This window comes from Labeo rohita, unplaced genomic scaffold, assembly GCF_022985175.1.
Source record: "Labeo rohita strain BAU-BD-2019 unplaced genomic scaffold, IGBB_LRoh.1.0 scaffold_452, whole genome shotgun sequence".
NCBI classification, from domain to species: domain Eukaryota; kingdom Metazoa; phylum Chordata; class Actinopteri; order Cypriniformes; family Cyprinidae; genus Labeo; species Labeo rohita.
The window spans coordinates 45,225-58,218 of NW_026129371.1; positions in this window are offsets into that span (position 1 = coordinate 45,225).

Below are 12,994 nucleotides of genomic sequence, written 5' to 3' on the forward strand. Positions count from 1 at the left end.
TTCCTAGTCACACCCACCTTTGGGTGGAATGGCCAATACAAAGTGTGAATTTTTGAGCAGGACAAATTTTCTTTGTCTCCATTTATGGCTCATTTGCATGTTTATTACTGGTCTGGAGTATTGGTGCAGTTTTACCCAAAATATTGTACAAACGGTATGATGCGTCTTATAATCATATAGCGTAAAACATTGTTTAGGAAATAAAGAGCAGATTGTTTCAATGCGAAGAACAAAGCGTCTAGAAGATATTAAGGCAGAGGTACATTCATATAGTACCAGCGCTCAAACATATAGGTGATATGCCAAAACTGTCCCAATTTACTCCTATTTGGGGTAATACACAATTTATATCAGGTAATAAAGACAGAGGCTTTAAGTTATGTAATACAATATGGAGGCATTCATAAAATTATGGATTTATATGAATATATGAGTTTTACTTTCTTTTGATCATTTATGCCAGAAATATTCAACCCCTCAAAAAATCATTTAGTTAAAAAAAAAAACTGTGACCAATTTATCTGTTTTATTATTATGTACGTGTTTCTTTCTTTCTTTCTTTTCATTATGTAGAGTACAATCCTTTTGTTTTTGTTTAGTATTTAATTTATGTAAGTGTAAATTGAAAATTGATAATGTATGTATGGAAGGGTGAGTGCTTGTGTACCTGTTCAGGTGTTCTTTTGTTAATGTATGGCTAGTTGTTTGTGGGGTCATAAGAAAAATTAATAAAAAAAAAATAAAAATAAAAAAAATAAAGAGTTCAGATGCAAAACCAGCTAAAAGCCATCTCGGTCAAAAATGAGATAATGATACTGATTGAATGCTCTCAACACATATTATATGAGCATCAAATACTTTTACTTCAAACTTGCTAAAATACCAGCCTCAGCCCAAACAGAAGTACCAGTACTTACATAAAAACCTATACATCTGAGCCTGATAAAAAGGCATTTTTTAAAGAAAGATGTCATGCATTCGTCCAGGCACCCTCCCTCACCTAATGTTTGTGGCTGAATGCAAATTATCATAATAAGCAGTTCGGCACCGAGAAAAGAAAATGAAGAAAAAAAATTCCCATTATGAAGCCCATATATATGAGGCGCCCCGTAGGATTTAAATCAAACTTTGCTTATCAATACATACATAAAACATGTGCATATACACCTATAAATGACTCACATATACATGTATATGAAATTAAATATGCGTCCACACTAATATCCATACCAATACATCCCCAGTGTTCATTTAACACAATGTGGACTTATATTAACACTGAAGCAGTGTTTAAGTTAATGAGATAATTAGGTGATTAACAAAGTGATGATTGAACATTACTGAGGACACCTGATGTTAACAAGCAGAGCAGAATTATAATTATGTTATTGATTATAACAGCCTTGCGAATCCACAGTAAAAGATCATGTATTTTTTAAACATTATTGAAAGATTTCTTACTAGCTGTTCTGACCCAAAAAAAAATAAATAAATAAATTTTTGCATTTTGGCACACAGACGTCAAGAACCAGCTTATGAATCGCAACAATGTTGACAAACAGCATATTCAGATAAACATCAATTCTGAACACTGCAAAACAAGTTACTAAAAAGTCACATAAAAACAGCAAAAAGAAAAGAAAATATTAAGAATAAAAGAAATTACAAAGACAATTCGGGTCATTATTTATTCATGCCGCAATGCATGATGGGAGCCATGGATGAGTTTTGATTTTCTACAACATGCTTTTTTGATGGTCACCATTGTTGTGATTCTCACACTGATTCTTGATGTCTCCCACCCAGCATAAACTTGTTGAAAAGATGGTAATGTGAGATGTATAAACAATGTGAAAATTTGGTTGAATAGTGTTGTGTTTCCAGTGAATATTCCACCCTGGTACTAAACTACCTAAACAACATTTCACTATCACAGTAAGCCAGATCCATTATTAATGAAACACCTGATGGGTTGGTTGTGTAGTCAACCGCACAATATACTATGAAGTTGTCCTGACTGGATCAGCCTGGTCTGGTCACTTGGGGCTTGGAAGGAATTCTTTCAGGTTCAGATAATAGGTTATAATAAATAAATCACTCTGAGTCATGTTTTAACCCTCTGGTTGTGTTCGGATTCCAGTCACACTTGTGGTGTTCCCGGTCAAAAATGACCAAACTCCAAACAATTGCTTATAAATCTGTAAATATGCTATATTATCACTAAAGATTGGATTCATTTTTTTTGTCAACTTGTTTTCTTTCATTTAGGACTGGTTTCGTGTTTCTATTTGCATCCAATTAATCGTAGGCCTCATTTTTCTGAGAGAAGGTACCTCATTTTTTGAGTGAAAAAAAAAAAAAAATGATGAATAACTTTCACAATATGAGATAAATATTTATAAAAAATTTGCATGGTTTCTCACACTAATGTGCTTGAATGATGAATCAGGAAGTTTCCTTTTAAATGCTTTTATTTTTTACAAAATTGCAAAAAGTCACACTTGTGGTGTTCCCGGTCAAAAATGACCGGACTCCAAACAACTGATAATAAATCTGTAAATATGCTATATTATCACCAAATATCGGATTCAATCTTTCTGTCAACTTGTTTTCTTTCATTTAGGACTGGTTTTGTGTTTCTACTTGCATCCGATTAATTGTAGGCCTCATTTATCTGAAAGTAGGCAAAACTGTACAAAATTGCAGAAAGTCACTTGTGGTGTTCCTGGTCAAAAATAATTGGACTCGAAACATTTGCTTATAAATCTGTTATTATGCTATATTATCACCAAATATTGGATTCAATCTTTTTGTCAGCTTGTTTTCTTTCATTTAGGACTGGTTTTGTGTTTCTATTTGCATCTGATTAATCGTAGGTTTCATTTATGCGAAAGTAGGCAAAACTGTACAAAATTGCACAAAGTCACTTGTGGTGTTCCTGGTCAAAAATGACCAGACTCCAAACGGTTACTTACAAATCTCTCGTTATATGGTATATTATCACCAAATATTGAATTCAATCTTTTTGTCAACTTGTTTTCTTTCATTTAGGACTGGTTTTGAGTTTCTATTTGCATCTGATTAATCGTAGGCCTCATTTATCCGAAAGTAGGCAAAACTGTACAAAACTGCACAAAGTTACAAAATGGCTGGCCATTGAAAGTGAATGGGGAAGAATGAAAGTAAAAGAAACAACTAGTGTTCAGGAGCATTTTGTGCTTGCAAACATAAAGGCTTGGACCTGTGCATGTATAGATTCATGTATACTCACACTATCTCACACAAAATATTGTGAGTATTATATTTATTTCATCCTACCTTGGACTGCATGCAATATGGTTTTATGATAACTCTCTCTGTGATAAACCTCTCATACACTCACACACTCAAACTGCCTTGTCTTTAGCTTAGGTTTTGAGGCTTTCATGTTCTCACAGAGTAGACGAATGTTTACAAATAAATGCTTTAGCACAGAGAGAGCTTCAGCTTGATGTTTCATAATATTTTGTCTCAGTTTGACAGTGTCAGTGTGCAGGATATATAGAACTAAAATAACAGTTTTGGTTTGTTGTTCCATGAAATGTCATAATGCAAATAATCTTAATGTGTTCTTTTTTTGTGTGTCACGATGGTCAGATTTAACAGGAACAGCATAAGTGTTACTTTGTGCCCCTTTTCAGAACATAAAATCATTTCAAAATAAAGATCCTGCTTTTTGTGCTCTTCCCCATTCACTTTCAATGACTGGCCATTTTTGATGAGTGTGACTTTGTGCAATTTTGTACAAAATAAAAGCATTTAAAAGCAAACATCCTGATTAAACATTGAAGCACACTAGGGTGAGAAACAGTGCAAATTTTCATAATTTTTTCTCTCGTATTGTGAAAATTATTCACAAAAAATGCTTTTTTCACTCAAAAAATTAGGTGCCTACTTTCAGAAAAATGAGGCCTACGATTAATCAGATGCAAATAGAAACACAAAACCAGTCTCAAATGAAAGAAAACAAGTTGACGAAAAGATTGAATCCAATATTTGGTGATAATATAGCATAATGACAGATTTATAAGCAATTGTTTGGAGTCCGGTCATTTTTGACCGGGAACACCACAAGTGTGACTTCTTGCAATTTCGTACAAAATAAAAGCATTTAAAAGCAAACTTCCTGATTAAACATTCAAGCATATTAGTGTGAGAAACCATGCAATTTTTTATAATTTTTTATTTCATATTGTGAAAATTACTCATAAAAAATGATTTTTTCACTCAAAAAATGAGGTACCTTCTCTCAGAAAAATGAGGCCTACGATTAATCAGATGCAAATAGAAACACAAAACCAGTCTTAAATGAAAGAAAACCGGGAACACCATAAGTGTGACTAAGTGAAATAAAAGCCACAAAAATTTACGAAAATCCGAAAAAAAATTCTGAGATGTACTTATACCCTGTGTGAACAAAGTCAGTAAGTTTGAGTCCAATGCGATAATGATAACTATTATTTCCGGGAAAAAGAAAATCTTTTCCGGGTCAATTTGACCCGAACACAACCAGAGAGAGGTTTAAGCGAATCACCATTTGAAATGGTTTTGGTTTAATATAACAATAACTCATAAGCAATAAATTCAAAATAACAGCGAGAAAGTCTTCACCCGAGGTGTGGCAAGGAAGAAGATCAAGAACTGGCATTTTATAGTCTGCCATAAGCATCACAAAGTCTCCTCTCCTTGCATGTACATATAAGTCACACATTTGGTACATACACATACACATCACATCACTCTTTTTTGTGTGGGGGCCCCCGGCCTATTGCCATGACAGCTTCTAAATATATGATACATGCGGTTTTACACTCACTCAGATGTTCCGAAAGTCACAAGTTCAACCTGAGTATCACAAGTTCAAACTGTACATACACATTATCTTCAACTGCAATCAGACAGACCCATTTTTATTTTAGTCAACCTCCATAACACCTCTAGTATCTTAAGCAAAACATCTTTTTCCTGCACAGCAATAGCATACTTCTGCAATTTAAATGTAACACATCTCACACAGCCAAGAAAAGTAAAATACAAGCAATCAGTTAGAAGGTCTAACTCCAACCATGTTGCAGATGCATCTCCTTTACAACATTTTGTTTAAGCTGTTCTCACCTCTCACACACACACATTTCACATTTTAATAACCCTTAGAGGTGAGAGCAGTGGTTTGGAGTCTCAGTGTTTCCAGATCCTCCATAACAGAATTCAATTCAGAATAAAAATCATTCAAAGCAATCATTTCCCTCACCAGCTTTATTATTCTCTTGTTTATGTCTTCTTGTTTTCTGATCAATCAAATCAATTCCCTTAGTTTAAAAATCATCCTCTGATGCTCCTCTGGGTTTCTCTCGTCCTTCCCTCTGACGTTTCCTCCTTTCCTCTTTCTTATCCCGCTTGATTTGTCACTTTGTCGCTTGTGTAGCATCTCTATGAACAGATCGTCAAGGTAAATTTCAAGTTTTTCTGGTTCTGTTACCACGGCGGCCTCTGTGGCTCCCTCTAACCGCCATCAGCGGGAACCCTCACCGGACTTTTAACATGACTTTACCCATCGACCCCGTACCTGGACCCCCACTTCCGGTTCCGGGTCTTCCGGGTCACCTCCCCCGGCGGCCATTTATACCCCGGCTGCGCGGGCGCTTCCCCGCGAAGTTTTGCATAGTTTACTATCAATCCTGAGCGTTTTTCCCTTGTTTGTTTGTATCATTGCCGACCGGACTGTTTACTCACTCTGCCCTTGCTTTCTGCCTGCCTTTTGAACTCTTGCCTGGATTATCGTTTACGCTGTGGATTATCTTTGTTGTTACCGTTTGCTGTTGTTTGACCCTCGCCTGTTCGACTATGCTAATAAACACTCGCATATGGATCCTACGACTCTGCCTCCGTCTGTGAGCCCGTTACAGAAAACTTCGCCGCCATCGGATCCAGCGATTGTTAACCCGACCTCGTCGGATACGGCTCCACAGGCATCGCCTCCCTCGGTCCAACAGATCGCGTCGGAGCTCTCCGCTCAAGCCTCGATGCTGGCGGCACACGGACAGCAACTGGACCGTCTCACCGACCTCACTGGACAGCTAGTGAGAGCGTTGCAAGGACTCCAACTGACCCCTCCCCCGGCCGCTCCGCCCGTGACTCCGCCGCCGCCGGCTGCTCAGCCCGTCACCGCCAGCCCGCGACTGGCTTTCCCGGAGAAGTTCGACGGCACTGCCGCTAAATGCAGGGGGTTTCTGCTGCAGTGCACGCTCTTCGTGAATCAGCAGCCGCATCTCTACCCTACCGAGGAGGGAAAGATTTCCTTCGTCTGCTCACTCCTCACCGGGAGGGCTCTGGACTGGGCCACCGCTGTTTGGCGCCTCGACCGCCCCACCTTCCCGTCCTTCGCCGCCTTCCTACAACAGTTCCAGGAAGTTTTCCAGCCCAGCTCCGGGAGCGGTGAGGAGATTATGGCGCTTCGTCAAGGGAGGAGGACCGCGGTGGATTATGCTTTGACTTTCCGCACTCTGGCGGCGCAGAGTGGTTGGAACGACGGCCCACTCAAATTACATTACCGAAAGGGACTCAACCCCGAGCTTCAGATAGAGCTGGCCTGCCGGGACGAGGATCTCACCCTCAATCAGTACATCGACCTGTCGATCCGAGTGGATAATGTAATGCGGGCACGGAGGTCCAGCCGCCCGGTCTCGGCTGTGCAGCTGCCTGTAATTCCCCAGGAGGCACCCGCGGAGCCCATGCAGCTAGGAACGACCAAGTTGACACTGGAGGAGAGAGAGCGGAGAATTCGAGGAAATCTGTGCCTGTATTGTGGCCAGCCAGGACACATCAGAGCCACCTGTCCCACACGACCCCCTCGACAACCCACCTCGGTGAGTTTTGACCAACACACTTCTAACTGCTGTGTCATACCAGTAACTGTGAAATTTGAGGATGTCGTCATTAATACTCACGCTCTAATTGACTCTGGTGCCGCTGGTAATTTCATTGACACCGACTTTGTCAAGATCAATCACTTACCCACTCTTTCCTGTTCCCCGCATGTGTCATTGGAGGCCCTCGACGGGCGACCATTAGGACCTGGGCGAGTCAATCTCACCACCGACGACCTCACTCTCCTTGTCGAACCCACACATCAGGAAACCATCCGCTTTTATGTGATCACCTCTCCTCATTCACCCATCATTCTGGGATACCCCTGGCTGAACCAACACGGACCCACCATCGCCTGGACCGACCGCACCATCACCCACTGGTCACCTCACTGCCAAGCTCATTGCTTACACACTCAAACCCAGCCTCCACGAGCGCACAGCCTCACCAATATCATACCCTCTGAGTACCAGGACCTGCTGGAGGCATTCAGCAGAACCAAGGCCACTCATCTACCTCCACACCGACCAGGGGACTGTGCCATCGATCTCATCCCGGGGGCCACGCCCCCAAGGGGTCGGATTTTCCCTCTGTCCCAGGCAGAGTCAGAGGCCATGCAGAAATACATCCAGGAGGAGTTGGCCAAGGGCTTTATCACACCTTCCACCTCGCCGGCCTCAGCTGGCTTCTTCTTCGTCAAAAAGAAGGACGGTGGGCTTCGCCCCTGCATAGATTATCGCGGACTAAATGAGGTGACCATCAAGTATCGTTACCCTCTTCCCCTCGTCCCCGCAGCTCTGGAACAACTACGGTCAGCCAAGCTCTTCACTAAGCTCGACCTACGCTCAGCCTACAACCTCATCAGGATACGTGCGGGGGATGAGTGGAAAACGGCCTTCTCCACCACCTCGGGGCACTACGAATACCGGGTCATGCCCTTCGGCCTGGCCAACAGTCCTTCATGTTTCCAGGCGTTTGTCAACGAGGTTTTCCGTGACATGCTGAATCGTTGGGTCGTTGTCTACATCGACGATATCTTGATTTACTCCAACTCCTACTCAGAACACATCCAGCATGTCCGGGCCGTTCTTCGACGGCTCATTGCGCACCAACTCTATGCCAAGGAGGAGAAATGCGCTTTCCATCAAGATAAGGTCTCCTTCCTTGGATATATAATCAGTTCTGAGGGGGTAGCTATGGACGAGAGAAAGGTGGAAGCTGTCTTAAACTGGCCCCGGCCCACCACGCTTCGGGAGCTCCAACGCTTCCTGGGGTTCGCCAATTTTTATCAACGCTTCATACGGAACTTTAGCACCGCAGCAGCCCCCCTCACGGCTATGGTAAAGAAGGGCACCTCCCGTCTCACCTGGTCCCAGGCAGCCTTGCAGGCTTATGACGAACTCCGCCAAAGATTTACCTCAGCACCCATCTTACACCACCCAGACCCAGAGAAACCTTTCGTAGTCGAAGTGGACGCCTCCAGCACCGGCGTCGGAGCAGTGTTGTCCCAACGGCAGGGGGAGCCGCCCAAACTATTCCCCTGCGCCTTCTACTCCCACAAATTGACCCCTGCAGAGTGTAACTACGATGTGGGCAATCGCGAACTGCTAGCTATAAAACTGGCACTGGAGGAGTGGAGACACTGGCTCGAGGGTGCCAAACACCCCTTTACGGTACTGACCGACCACAGAAATCTCGAATATCTCCGGTCTGCCAAAACGCTCAATCATCGCCAGGCAAGGTGGGCCCTCTTTTTCACTCGCTTTAACTTCCAAGTGACATATCGCCCCGGCTCGCAGAACACCAAGGCCGATGCGCTCTCCCGAATTCATGAACCCAGTCGATCTGCCAAGACTCCCGAGCCGGTTTTGCCCGCCGCCATCATAGCTGCGCCAGTGGCTTGGGATATCCTAACCGAGATCGCAGAGGCTCAGACCCAGGATCCCCCTCCGGCGGAATGCCCCGTCAACCTCACCTATGTGCCTCAAAACCTGAGACCGCGAGTTCTGTCGGAGGTACACTCTGTCCCAAGTTCCGGTCACCCTGGCATCGAAGCCACCCTCCAACTGCTTAAGAATCGCTTCTGGTGGCCCACCATGCGATTGGATACCATTAACTTCATCAAGGCCTGCGCCGCCTGCAATGCCGCCAAGGTCCCTCGCCGCCTGCACGCCGGCCTTCTCCAACCCTTGCCCGTGCCTCAGCGTCCCTGGTCCCACGTGGCCGTCGACTTTGTTACTGACCTACCACCCTCCAACGGATACACCACCATCCTCTCCGTTGTTGATCGGTTCTCCAAGGCCTGTCGCTTCATTCCCCTACCCAAACTCCCCTCGGCCATGGAGACGGCCGAGGCCTTGTGCAATTGGGTTTTCAGACTCTTCGGGCTGCCGGAGGACATCGTTTCGGACCGGGGACCACAGTTCACCTCACGTCTCTGGGCCACCTTCTTCCACCAATTAGGAGTGAACGTGAGCCTCACGTCGGGCTATCACCCTCAAGCCAATGGCCAGGTCGAGAGGCTAAACCAAGAACTTGCACGCTTCTTACGAACCTACTGCCAGAATCGTCAGGAAGACTGGAGCCGGTACCTCTTCTGGGCGGAATACGCCCAAAACTCCCTCCGCAAGCCTTCCACCAACCTCACACCGTTCCAGTGTGTATTGGGCTTCCAACCGCCCATGTTCCCCTGGTCCGGGGAACCCTCAGAGCTACCGGCCGTAAATTCCTGGCTCCAGAGCAGCGAGGAAACCTGGAACCAGGCTCACGTTCACCTCCAGGGGGCAGTGCGGCGCACTCAGGCCCAGGCCAACCGCAGGCGCCGTCCCAACCCACCATACGAACCTGGACAATGGGTCTGGCTGTCAACCCGTGACCTGCGACTCCGCCTGCCCTGCAAGAAGCTGAATCCCAGGTACGTGGGTCCCTTCCAAATAATCAAACAAATTACACCAGTATCTTTCCGTCTTGATCTCCCTGTCGAATATCGTATCTCACCCACTTTTCATGTTTCTCTGCTCAAGCCCGCTGGCGACCCGGGAGGAGTGGAGAACCTAGACGAGGCCGCCACCCAGGGACCACCCCCCGTTATTGTGGATGGCGAGGAGGTCTATCGGGTTAACACCATCCTGGACTCCCATCGCCGGAGAGGTCAGCTACAATACCTGGTCGACTGGGAGGGCTTTGGCCCCGAGGAAAGATCGTGGGTCGCTTCCGGAGATATCCTGGACCCCTCTCTCACTACAGAGTTCCACACGAATCACCCAGATCGGCCAGCACCCCGAGGAAGGGGCAGACCCCGGCGACGGGCACCTCCTCGCGCCAGGAGTCGCTCGCAGGGGGGGGGGCTCTGTTACCACGGCGGCCTCTGTGGCTCCCTCTAACCGCCGTCAGCGGGAACCCTCACCGGACTTTTAACATAACTTTACCCATCGACCCCGTACCTGGACCCCCACTTCCGGGTCTTCCGGGTCACCTCCCCCGGCGGCCATTTATACCCCGGCTGCGCGGGCGCTTCCCCGCGAAGTTTTGCATAGTTTACTATCAATCCTGAGCGTTTTTCCCTTGTTTGTTTGTATCGTTGCCGACCGGACTGTTTACTCACTCTGCCCTTGCTTTCTGCCTGCCTTTTGAACTCTTGCCTGGATTATCGTTTACGCTGTGGATTATCTTTGTTGTTACCGTTTGCTGTTGTTTGACTCTCGCCTGTTCGACTACGCTAATAAACACTCGCATATGGATCCTACGACTCCGCCTCCGTCTGTGAGCCCGTTACAGGTTCATTATTCCTCCTATAAGTTCGGGAAATGGCACATTGCCAGCTGATACAACAATAGTGAAAGGTGAAAAGACGTCTATAAAAAGATGTACAAATTATGTCTAAATGTGGTTGTAAAGAGAAAGTTAAAAAGACGCCTTTTTTAGGATGAATTTCAACTGTAAATTCATACTCATATTCAAAATAAGACAATTCACAAAAGAGTACTAAAACATTTATTGACACATTAAATACATCTTTCAAGTAAAAAACCTTTTCCTGATCACAGATTAAGCCTGCATTTGATTAAACATACCATAAAAACAGTAATTTTATTAAATATAATTATATGTTTTCTATATGAATACATTGTGAAAGGTAATTTATTCATGTGAACTACATTTTCTGCATAATTACATAATTAATTAAAGCTGCAAGCAGCGATGAAAGGGCCCTCGCACCTGGGCTCAACGCCGATCGGTGGCGAATGGTGGGCACTATGCTTTTCATGTACTAAATTTAGGAGGAATGTGTCAAAGTCATTTATATGTGCCAAACTTCCTGCTGCCAGCTGGTGGCGCTATGCCTATAACTGAATATTGGCATGTAAATGTGTTCAGGTCAGTGCTTTTATCAAACATATGAAGTTTGGTGCAGATTGAACATGGTATGCTTGAGATAGTCTAAGACATGACATATCTTGCTGCCAACAGGTGGCGCTATGATTATAATGAAATATTGGCCTTTAGATGTCTTCAGGTCAGGACTCTTATCAAACATGTGAAGTTTGGGGCAGATCGGATATTGCATGTTTAAGTTAGTGTAAAACAAGTAATTTCCTGTTGCCAGCAGGTGGTGCTATGATTATAATGGAATATTCGTGTTTAAATGTGTTTAGGCCAGGACCCTTATCAAACATGTGAAGTTTGGGGCAGATCAGACATTGTATGGCTGAGTTATAACAGCTTCTATTCCCATGGCGAAACATCAAACTTTGTCAGGCCGCCACGGACACGCCCTTCAACGAAAACTCAAGACCTTCACAATTTAACATGGCAAAGGTCTTTAGATTAGACTGACCAAATATAATGTTGATTTCATGAAATCTCTAGGAGGGGTCTCTCACAGCGTAAAACATGTCACTTCCTGTTGCCAGCAGGTGGCGCTATGACTATAACTGAATATGATCATGGCCATGTGTTCAGGACCGGACTCTTATGAAACATGTGAAGTTTGGGGCAGATCAGACATTGTATGGCCGAGTTATAACAACTTCCTTTTTCATGGTGAAACATCGAAATTTGACAGGCCGCCACGGACACGCCCTCCAACGAAAACTCTAGATCTTCGCAATTTAACGTCACAAAGGCCTTTAGATTAGACTGCCCAAATTTGGTGTTGATCCGAATAAATCTCTAGGAGGAGTTTGTTTTAATATGACGCCTGGAAATGGCAAAAATGGCACAAAATTTGCTGAGAAAATGAAAAATAACCGACTTCCTGGTGGGATTTGGATATTTTGTAGGTATTGGTGTGTTGCATGTGTGTACCAATTTTCATACATGTACGTGAAACGTAGCGGGAGGGGCACTTCGTTGAGCGTGAATAGGTGGCGCTGTTGAGCCATTTTGCCACACCCACTTCTGAAACCCATATCAGACGTAAATTTTCACCAGTTCTGATGCGTGTGCAAAGTTTGATGACTTTTCGAGCATTTTTAGGCCCTCAAAAATGTGATTCATTTTTTAGAAGAAGAAGAAGAAGAAGAAGAAGAAGAAGAAGAAGAAGAAGAAGAAATATAGCTGCAAGCAGCGATGACGGGCCCTCGCCGCCAGTGCATCCGCAACCCTGGTGCCATCAGAAAAACGGTGCCCAGCGGGCACATGCATTAACAGTATCCCTGTACCAGTTTGGATTGAAGTGTCACAGCAATGAAAGGGTTAAAATCAAAATGCTTTTAAGTCATTCTGACACAATGAGAATGAGATAGGATTAGAGTTAAAAAAGATTCCTTATCCTATGAGGTCATCTTGTGTTCATTCTTGGTATTACAGTCTTCATCAGCTAGTTTACAAGTGTGATATTTCAAATGTTTTTGCAGCCTCTGAAAACATGATAAACACATTTCCTTAGAATGACTTGTTTTTCATATGTAAAAAGTTGTGAAGAGTTAGGATAATGCATTTTAAATGCTCTCTCTCTCTCTCTCTCTCTCTCTCTCTCTCTCTCTGTCACACACACACAGCCACTCAACTACCTCAGTCAGACTTACACACACACATACACAGACTTAAGCCCATCCCCCGACACAGAGTTAGAGTGAGAGAGTTA